Below are 11,863 nucleotides of genomic sequence, written 5' to 3'. Positions count from 1 at the left end.
CGGAAGTGCTCGCCGCCGTCAACCCCGGCCATCCCAGCTGCTGCCGCTACCACCACTAGATGCGTGAGAATGCCAGGAAGCCGTAGGAGCAAACCCCGCCTCAAACCGTGGGCTATAGCGAGATCCCGACGATCTCCGCCACGCGAAATGGTCGTCGCCGGTGAAACTCCGGCGACTGATGACATGGGTCATCATTAGCCACTAATGACCCAGCTAAACCACCTCTAGAGTCACTTCCATGTGGGCCCCTGTGCCAGTTAGGTTAGTTTAATTTTCTGTTTAAAGTTAGTTAAAACCCAGCGGGACCCACACGTCAGCTTTGACCGCGCTGACATGGGGGTTGACTGGCCCCACATGTCAAGTTGACTTTGCTGACGTGGTCGTTGACTGGACCCACCAGTCAGCGTCACTAACCAGCCCCTGTCACTGACCAGTGGACCCCACAGGTCAGGTTTGACCTGGACCGGCCCTGTTTACCTGCTGACGTCATAATGATGCAGTGCTGACGCAATAAGCTATTTTCTGGGTTTAATTTAATTCAGAAAATTCCAGAAAAATGGCTAAACTTCTAAAAATCATAGAAATTCGACCGTAACTCCAAATGAAATAAATTATATATGAAAAATGATCAGAAAAATCCAATCTATCCATCTGTACCATTTTCATGCATGTTAGAACAACTTATGGCTGCTGATTAGGCAAATTCATATAAATGGAATTTAAACTCTCACATATGGAGTTTGAATTTGAACCTAGGGTTCAAACCAACTCCATTTAACATGTTGCTAGTTCCATTAGCTCAAACCATAGCATATTGACATGTCATGATCATGCATCATATTGTGCATTGCATTGATTGTGTTTCTTTCTCCTGTTGCCGGTATTTGTCCCCTCTCGATAGACGTGGTTTCGACAATGGGTTCGATGACACCGATGAAGAGCTATAATATCTTCAGAAGTGCCAGGCAAGCAAAACCCCCTTGTTCATTCCGATACAATCCCACTCTCTCGCTCCTGCTCTCTTTTGCCGCATTAGGACAACAGGATTCCTCTGTTACTTGCTGCGGTAGTTGAACCCCTTATCCTCTGCATGACCTGTCATTGCCACAGTAAATAGATGAAACCCACTAGCATGAGTAGGAGTTGTTTGAGCCCTGATGTGCCTACTCTTTCATGCTTGTTTGTCATGCCTGCTACTGCTTAGAGTTGAGTCAGGTCTAATTCATCGGGGATGAATCGGAGGTGTGTAAACATGTCCTACTGTTGAGAGCTAAGTGTGTGAACACGATTTGGTAAAGGTAGCGGTGAGAGGCCATGTAGGAGTACATGGTGGGTTGTCTCATTGAAACCATTCTTAGGAACTGAGTTCTGTGTCTGTGATCCATGAACAGCTACTACCACTCATTGGGATCCTTAATTGACCCTCTCGGCTTCTTAATCACCCTAGTCCTTTGTCCAGGAGTTGCAACTAGTTTCTGGTGTTTGTAGGATATGTGTTGGTGGCCGTGCGTAGCGCTGACCCCAGGGGTGGGCTATGTTGCGGTAGATACACCGTGGCCGGGCATGCCGGGCGCCCGTTTGGTGTCTCGGAACCCTGTACACATCGTTCGGGGCCATATGTGGAAACCTCGGCCGGACTCCCTGTGGATGGAACCTGGATAGGCGATAAACCTGGACTAGAGACTTGAGTGTTTAGGTAGGCCGTGGCCGACACCCTCGTTGGGCTTCCGCTTGAAGGTTGCCGAGTACATGTCGTGTAAACTATGGTAAGTGGTGGGAGCGTGTGTGAAGAAGTACACCCCTGCAGGGTTATCATTATCTATTCGAATAGCCGGATTCCTCGGATATGGAAACTTGGACCCCTTGCATAGTTCATAGACAAGTGAAAGTGGATACTCTAAAACTCGCAAGATAAGTGTGAGTGCTATGGATGGCCTTCTCATAGGGAGACGGGAGCGGATCCATAGTGGTGTATTGAATGGTGAATATGTGGACTCGTGTGCGCCACCTCAAAAGAGTTGCTTGCAATCGTAGTTTAGGTTAACCACTGAGTCAAAGCTGGCTTGCTGCAGTTAAACTCCACCACCCCCCCTTGTTGATACCGATGCATATGTAGTTTAGTTCTGATGTAAGTCTTGCTGAGTACCTTTGCACTCACGTTTGTGTAATTTATATTTTGCAGAGAGACTTCAGTCTCGCTAGTAGTTCCGCGTGGACTTCGACGTTTAGCTTGTTACCTCAGCTATGATCTTGTGCCCTCGGCAGGATCTGGTAGATAGTCAGGCTTCTAAGCCTTTTCATTTGTAGATGTCTGTACTCAGACATGTTAAGCTTCCGCTTGTGACTTGACTTGTATGCTCTGAATGTCGGGTCATGAGAGCCATGTTTGTAATATCTCGCTCCTCGGAGCCTAATGAATAAATACTTTGAGTCGTAGAGTCTTGTTGTGATGCCATGTTGTATTTGCACATATCGAGCATATTGTGTGTATGATTGAAATGCTTGGTATGTGTGGGATCCGACAATCTAGTTGTTTATCCTTGGCAGCCTCTCTTATGGGGACATGTAGTCTAGTGCTTCCGTGAGCCATACTAGTCAACTACAACCCGGTTCACCGGAGTCCTGCTAGCCCAGCACTACTGCTCAGGACGCTTGACTGGCCGCCATGTGTTTCACTTCGTTCCTGTGTCTGTCCCTTCGGGGAAATGTCACGCGGTGACTCCGGAGTCCTGCCTAGCCTGCTACAGCCCGGGTTCCCGGAGTCCTGTTAGCCCAGTGCTACAGCCCGGATTCACACGCTGCTGACCGACATGCTCGAGGTTGATTCATGTATGCCTGTCCCCATGGGTTAGTGCCGCTTTGGGTTCACGACTAGCCATGTCGGCCCGGGTTCTCTGTCATATGGATGGTAGCGACGCTATCATATACGTGAGCCAAAAGGCGCAAACAGTCCCGGCCATGGTAAGGCGACACCCGTGGGAATACCGTGCGTGATCGATGTGACTTGGAATCGGGGTCCTGACACACTCACATATCTCTACTCTTATAAAAAACAGAGTTGGTGATGATGGTGTTCCTGCCATCCTGCAATATAGGCCATCCGATTTATATCCGACGGACAGGAAGGAAACTATGGCAATTTTGCAAAAAGATACCCACACCCCTCTCCGCATTTGCAAATAAGGCATTCTCTCGTTCATCCTTTTCTCCCACAAGATAAACTTCTCATACAAATGCATCTTGATGTTCCGTGCAACGCATGGGCATCTTGCTAGTAGGGAGAAGGAGTTTGTGTGACACATATCTAGCTATATTAAGGGATAGGTAGATAACATATGTGTGAGAGACATTAGTGGCTGTGGGTGGGCGGAATTAAAGGGGTGGGCGTGTTAGACATAGAGAACATGTGTGTTTCTGTGTGAGAGACTTGTAGGACAGGGTAGAAAGACGAATTTAACCCTGACGGAGGGAGAGAAATACACAAAGTGCACCTGTGTGATTCCAATGCCCATAGGGAAATGAATATGTATGCGTGTGAGAGAGATAGCACAATTCATTGATGTATCACTATCTAGCGATCGTGGACGTGCATCGCTTGAACATAAGTCAATATCTACTTCGTATCGTGGCCAAAGGTACAATATCGATTCAATGCTATAAAGATTGGACACTCACATATCACATTTTTTCTATTTAAATAAGCCTTTTTAGTTGTGCATGCAAAAGTTACAGTGATGTTTCTTCAAACAACCAATGTAGCTATCATGAACATGCACCATTGTTACTCTTGCATTCAAATTCATTAGTCTTGGATGATTTAAGTTTCTATTCTGAAGTAATATATGTGATATTCATATATGAATTCAATGGGTACACAATTTATGAAATGGAGGCTATGTAATCATATGAGGTAACACTTTTAAGTAGCTGACTACAATATCCATTTCTTTTTGTGCGCCTCTACACTAACACGTCAATGCATTATGTTTAAAGTAAATAACCAATGGAACTAAATTATCTATTTACAAGAGAAATACATAGGCTGAGTGTTTGATCCCTTTTTTGTGAACGCGCCACTACACCCGTACGATTGGCCGCGCCCGTGTGAACGTCCAAGTTATCGGCGCATCATCCCGAGTTATTGTCTTTTTTTAGGGTGGACTTCACACCAGTTAGTAACTGCTGACGTGTGCCCCGTGTACACAGTCTAGCATGACCTTCCCGCTAGCACGGTCCAAAATTAGTTGAAACTGGATACGAACGATCCCGCGGGCGGCAAAATCTCCCGCCTCCTTCTAAAATTTCCGCCACCTTTGTCTTTAGCATGCGAAATCCCCCTTTTGTCCTTGGTGCACGGAGACCAACGGTTACAATACCGCCCTCATCTACATGATAGGTTGGGGCTGCTTTGGTAACTTCCGGTTCCCCCACTACACGGCACCCCCATTTCCTCTCCCCTCCCGCAAAAACGACTAACTAAATGGCACGCCGTCCGTACTTCATCCCCCTTTCTCCCCTCCCCTCTCGAAACCCTAGACTGCTCATCCACCGGCGTACCATAGCCCATTCACTGCCAGTGGCGTCCACCTCGCCGGATCTGCTTCTGCGGCCGCATCTACCCCTCGCACCTCCCCTAGAAACAAGTAGACTGCTCATCCGCCACTGTACCACAGCCCATTCAGTGCCGGCCTTGTCCACGGCGCCGGATCTGCTTCGCCGGTACTCTCGTCAACCGCCGCGCATCTACAGCGGCTCATTCGTACTCCCCACCAGAGATGCTTCGTCCACACCCCCCGGAGCCGCCCCACCGACGCCCCCGTCGACGGCCTCTGATCCTCTTCGCCGACACCTTCCTCAACCCTACCAGAGCCGCTTCGCCGACACCTTCCTCAACCCTACCGGAGTAGCTTCGCCTATACCATTCTCAACCCTACCGGGGCCGCTTTGCCAACTCACAAGTCCACGGCCTCGGATCCACTTCCTCACACCCTCATCCAACCTACCGGAGCAGCTTCTGATGCCCCATCCACAGCCGCAGATCCGCATCGTCGACACCACCCTTAACCCAACCACCGGAGCAGCTTCTAATGCCCCGTCCATGAACGCAGATCCGCATCATCGACACCATCCTTAACCCAACCATCGGAGCAGCTTCACCTACACCCTCGTCCACGACCATAGATCCGCTTTGCCCACACCGTAGTCCACCCTACCGAAGCCGCTCCACAAACACCCTACTCGACGGTTCTAGATCTCCATACCGGACCCCGACAGCCAGCGCAGCGTCATCACCCTCGATGTTTCTAACCTGATTCCCACAGTCTGGAGAGATGCCAAGCACCCGTCACGGCCTAGGTACTTGTCACCTTTAAACCCGTCCAGCATCACCTGCCCGATGTACTTCAAATATACTAATCGGTCGCTGTTACCTGTTATGCAGCTAGCAAAAACTACAAGGACGATGTTTCTTATGGATCTAACAGCTTGGCCAACCAAGATTCTGGACTGAGGCATTGCTATGATCTTGTAAGCGCGTCTCTCTCTCTTGTATTGTTCTATGCCTATCAGCGTGCTTTGCTAGGATTTTCGACCAGTAATCCCATTGTGCAGACAATGATCTCTACTACTAGCTGCTAAATTAGATATGTAGATGTCATACATGATACTACCTCGTACCTCTGTTCCTAAATATAAGTCTTTCTAGAGATTCCACTATAGGCTACATACGGAGCAAAATGAGTGAATCTACACTCGAAAATGCATCTATATACATCTGTATGTGGTCCATACTGGAATCTCTACAAAGGCATATATTTAGGAGCTGGGGCAGTACATTACACAAAATCGTCGGTGGCATATAGGAATTCCAGTGCACTACATTAGGCTCCCTTAGAGTGCCTGCTAGTCTAGCATACAGAGTCATGGCTAGTTTATGGTACGCACACAATCGTTAATTGGTGGTTTAAATATGCGCAAGGGATATGCAATGTAGTATCATGTAGAGATGTCTGAAATTAGCTGTGTCAACTTGCAGATAGGGTTACACAATGAAAAGGTACAAGATGTATGTGGCAATTTCATGGAACATCGCAAAAAAAGGAGAGGCAACGGTGAGCCTATACAGTGTGCTATGGTACATCACTCCTCCATTGCAATCATCGTGACATGTTATTTGTATGCCAGTTCTATTAGCCAAGTTTCTTAGGGACAGTTATTATGAGTTATCCTAAGAAAATAAGCACCTGTGAATATAAGTTCCATGTAATAAGCCAACCAGTTCTTTTCATTGCGTTTTCAGCTTATCTTTGGTATGATCAGTGGAAAGTCTAGATTGCATTATATTTTTTTCATTTTGCTGCCCATATGGAAATTAATTTGACTTGCAAACATCACAAATTGAACCCAGTGCAGTAGTTAATATGATAGGAAAACAGACCATCACTATTTGCTCAAAATGCAAATACAAAGATACCATCTACTTGGCACAATCTACTTTGGTCAATGTTTTCCATAGAGATCCCATTGCCTAATTTAAACGAAGAACGCATGACCCAAATTTAAATGAAGAACAATTATTTATTGAAATTCGATGGTCCAAGTGGCTGGTTATTATCATATAGCAGCACCACCTGAAAGCATCATATAGCAGCAGCAGCTCATAGCAACTCATCATACAGCAGCAGCAGTCTGCAATTCATCATGTACCAGCAGCAGCTCATAGCAATTCATCATATAGCAGCAGCAGGAGCAGCTCATAGCAATTCATCATATAGCAGGAGGAGGAGCAGCTCATAGCAATTCATCATATAGCAGCAGCAGGAGCAGCTTGTAGCAACTCATCATATAGCAGCAGCAGCTCATAGCAATTCATCATATAGCAGCAGCAGCTCATAGCAATTCATCATATAGCAGCAGAAGTAGCTCATAGCAACTCATCATACAGCAGCAGCAGCTCATAGCAATTCATCATATAGCAGCATCAGGAGCAGCTCATAGCAATGCATCATATAGCAGCAGCAGAAGCATCTCATAGCAATTCATCGTATAGTGGATCAAAATGAAAATTTGGCAAAAAATCAGAGGAGATCCTCACCTTGTTGGATGAGCTCATCCTTCAACAGCACCTCAAGGCCATGGCCTGGGAGGAGGGGAGGGGGAATAAGGTTCCTTCTGCCGCAGTGTGGCATCAGCCATAGTTGTGCAGCGCCTGCTAGAGTAGTGCATTGGACGAACCACAATGGAGCAGCTGCTGGAGACCATGAGAATGAGGGGCGGCGCCAGAGGGAGGAAAAGCCAGGGAGATTTTCCCCTACCCGCCGGCCATGTAGCCTAGCTGGACATTAGCATCATCGAGGACAAGGCCAGATGGGACCAGTGGCGACGACTCGCTGGAGGAACCCTAGTGCTGCAGGCAGGGGATCAAGGTAGAGGGAAAGGGGGGAGGAGATGCAAGTGGGCAGGGCAATGAATGCTTGCGTGTTTGTTTTTACTTGAGGGTCAGGTGTGAGACGGGCATCAGCAGTTGCATTTTGAGTGTAATATAGGCAGACAACAGAGTCATTTCACTATTCCCCTTCCCTTCAATTTTTAGTGAGGTTCTGCCCGAAACACCTCCCCTCTAAAGCGAAATTAGTTAAGCCCAAGCCCATAACTCAAAAATGACTTCTTTACATCTTTTATGGCTTATTTTGATAATATGCCCTGAAAAGGCGGAATCGAACTGGCCCTTAACCTGCAATTCAATTGTGCGTGCAATGATGAATCACTCCTTCCTGCTATCTGTACATTTAGGCATCATCATACTTGGCATAACCTAATACATGTGCATTCCATTGTAGAATATGGAATATGCAATGTTTATGTTAGTTCATACGTTGCACATGATGTTTAAATGCCCCTTAAATCTGGTCAGTCAAGTGATGGTCTTTAATCCTCCTTCTTTGCTTCTTTTGTTGATATGTACGATTTTCTCACACTTTTGTTCAATTGCTTGTTTGCATCAGCCAGCCATACTAGGACTATTTGCTTTGATTACTTGATGTTCTTGACCTAACACTCTAACAGAGCTTGTCAACGATTTAAACACTAAGGGCTGCTATAGTGGGGCCTTTTCTAACTCATAGGTGACATAAAGGTTTGGCTGTACACTACATTAGGCTCTCCAACAGTAGTTGGAGATCTAGTTCGAAGGTATGCCTAGTTTTTACATAGTGCAGACATAGTAAATTGTAACACCCCGGATATGATTTTCCCAATATGTAATCCAACTCTTGCCGTTTCTGGCGTTAAGTTATTTTATTTTCTCGGGTTCGGGTTTTTGTCTCCGTGTGTTGTTGTCATTGTCATGCATCTCATATCATGTCATCATGTGCATTGCATTTGCATACGTCTTCATCTCATGCATTCGAGCATTTTCCCCGTTGTCCGTTTTGCATTCTGGCGCTCTGTTCTCCTCCGATTGTCATTTCTACCTTTCTTTCGTGTGTGGGGATTAAACATTTCCAGATTGGACCAAGACTTGCCAAGCGGCCTTGGTTTACTACCGGTAGACCGCCTGTCAAGTTTCGTACCATTTGGACTTTGTTTGATACTCCAACGGTTAACTGAGGGACCGAAAAGGCCTCGTGTGTGTTGCAGCCCAACACCCCTCCATTTTGGCCCAAAACCCACCAAAACCCTCTCCATCGTCTAGAGCGTTCGATCACGATCGCATGGCCAAAAACCACACCTCATTTGGACACTCCTAGCTCCCTCTACCTCTATATAAAGAACCCCCCTTTTCAATTCCCGGATCTTCTTCCCCTAACATAGCTCCTCTTCCCCCGCGCCACGCCGGACACGTCCGCTGCCGGCCAGACATTTCGCCGCCGCCGCCCTTGCCCAGTAGGAGGCCGCCACCTGTCCCGCGCCGCTCTCCCACCGCCACGGCCCGCCGAGCCCGCTCGGGGCCCCGGCGGCCCAGGGAGCCGCCGCCCGCGCCTACCTCCATCGCGCGCCGCCCGAGGGCCGTGCCTCGCCCCGCGCCACCGCAGGCAGCGCCGGCCGCCTCCGCCTCCGCCGCCCGGTAGTCCCCGCCCCGTCGAAGCCCGGCGCCTCCTCGTCGGCCCGCCAAGCGCCGCCGCACGTCGTCGCCATCGCCGGCGAGCTCACCCACCGGGGCTCCGCCGCCGCCCGGGTCCTCGTCATCGCCGGCGTACCCCGGCCGCCCCTATCCCTCGACTCCGGCGCCCCCCCGACGAACTCCGGTCGACGAACGTCGAAGTCTGCACCGCCGCTACAGTACACTCGGATCTGGATCTGGATCTGGATCGGTTGACTTTTTGCCCGAAACCCTAGTTATTTTACTATGTTCATCACATTGTAACTTTGCATTCGTAGCTCCGTTTTGGGCATATAGCATACCAAAATGTTCGTCTCGGAGAGCACATCATTTCATCTCATTGCATCATTTTGATTTGAGTTCATCTTGATGCCCGAAATGCTGTTAGAAGAATGCTATTTGAGATAATTGTCAGATCTGCTACTCCAATTAGATATTTGTCATTTTTTCCATGATTATTGTGTGCATGATATGCCCCTGAGCTCTACATGTGTTTTGTTATATGTTTTGCCATCTTTCCAGTGGTGCCATCCATGTATTTTTGTGATGTGTGTGGTGACTAGCACAAGCTTTCAAAGTGGTGCATTTGTTAATGCTGATTTCAGGGACTTAGCATTTCCACTAAGTCCTTGATCTGTTTATCTTATTATACCATATGTTCATGTTGTTTCCTAGTTATCTGTGCCTCTTTTGAGGATGATCAGTAAGGATGTTTTGTTAATCTTGTAGTGGTCTATCCATACATGCCTTTGTTTGCAATTATGGAGCACCCTAGCTTGAGTCATTCGAGCTCTACTTTTGTCATCTCGTGAATCTGGGCAGATTGTCTACTTGTTAGCGATTTTGCCGAGGATGTTGTAGTTGATCCGTGCATGCTATGTTATTGTTCTTGCCATGACTAGCTTGTATAATGTTTATTCTTGATGGGTGTATGCTTAGATTGTCATGACTTGCTCTGTAGTGAGTGCATCGAGCTCGTAAACATGCCTACTTGATTTCTGTTTTTGCATTCTCCAGTTTTCACTAAGGCTGAGAACTGTTTATGTTTTTGCCATGTTCACATGCTTGCAAATGTATTTTCTGATCCCTTTTGGCTCAAGGTCACTAAGGGACTTTTGTTAAGATCTACGAGTAGCTCCATGCAATGCATTACTTTGCCATGTTCAGGTCCTGTAGCATATAGTTTTCATGCTCCAAAGAGTGCTATCTAATCTGAAATTCCAGACAAGTGTTAATTTCACTAAGTCTGAAATTTGTTTACCAAATGCATTTTTGCCATGCTTGTTTGAACCTCTTAATGGATGAATTGGCCATAGCTCAGTGTTCCTCTTTTGTTAAGCATCATGAATGGATCCCTGCCATGTATTTTGTTGCCATGTTTGACTGCTGTAGCATGTTCATCTCGTTGCACTTAGTTGGCTACTTGCTATAAATCGCAGACCGGTGCCATATTTGAATTGCTTGCCATTTCCAACCCGTGACTCCGATTCCGGCGTTCTTTATATCGTTTTCAAGCGATTTCATCTCATCATTCCAGTGGCACACTTGGATTTCCAAGTTGAGGCCAGGTTCAGTCATCTCTTTTCAAATCTTGCATATGCATCCCGCATCGCATCCCACATAGCATACCATGTTTGCATCATGTTGTTTGGGTTGTGCACGTGGTTGATTGCCTTCCTTTTGCTTGGTTGTCTTGTCTGGGTAGAGCCGGGAGACGAGTTCGCTAACGAGGAGCCCGTTGAGTTTGCTTTCGAGGATCCAGTCAACTCTGACAATGTTGCAGGCAAGATGATCATACCCTCGAAATCACTACTATCTTTGCTATGCTAGATGCTCGTTCTTTTGCTATGCCTATGCTACGATGCCCACCACTTGCTTATCATTGCCTCCCAAATTGCCATGTCAAACCTCTAACCCACCATGTCCTAACAAACCGTTGATTGGCTATGTTACCGATTTGCTCAGCCCCTCTTATAGCGTTGCTAGATGCAGGTGAAGATTGGAGATCGTTCCTTGTTGGAACACTACTTACTTGTTGGGAAATCATTATATTGCCATGTTATCTTAATGCATCTATATACTTGGTAAAGGGTGGAAGGCTCAGCCTCTCGCCTAGTGTTTTGTTCCACTCTTGCCGCCCTAGTTTCCATCATATCGGTGTTATGTTCCCGGATTTTGCGTTCCTTACGCGGTTGGGTGATAATGGGCACCCCTTGATAGTTCTCCTTGAATAATGCTTTTCTAGCAATGCCCAACCTTGGTTTTACCATTTGCCACCTAGCCTCTTTTTCCCTTGGGTTTCCGGACCCCGAGCGTCATCTTATTTAACCCCCCCGGGCCAGTGCTCCTCTGAGTGTTGGTCCAAACTAGAGTCCTGTGCAGCGCCCCCTCAGGGAAACTTGAGGTTTGGTTTTAGTTGTATGGAGCGCTCATCTAAGTGTGCCCTGAGAACGAGATATGTGCAGCTCCTATCGGGATTTGTCGGCACATTCGGGCGGTGTTGCTGGATTTGTTTTAACTTGTCGAAGTGTCTTGTAGAACCGGGATACCGAGCCTGATCGGAATGTCTCGGGAGAAGGTCTATTCCTTCATTGACCATGAGAGCTTGTTATGGGCTATGTTGGGACCCCCTGCAGGGATTGAACTTTCGAAAGCCGTGCCTGCAGTTATGGGCAGTTGCAATTAAAATGAATCAACTGTGTGAGTTACTATGATGGTCTCTTCTCGGCGGAGTCCGGGAAGCAAACACGGTGTTGGAGTAAT

Source organism: Triticum urartu, chromosome 3A, assembly GCF_056163025.1.
Source record: "Triticum urartu cultivar PI428250 chromosome 3A, HENAU_Tu73, whole genome shotgun sequence".
NCBI classification, from domain to species: Eukaryota; Viridiplantae; Streptophyta; class Magnoliopsida; order Poales; family Poaceae; genus Triticum; species Triticum urartu.
The sequence above is the reverse complement of the archived record's forward strand: the minus strand, read 5'-3'. Positions refer to the sequence as shown.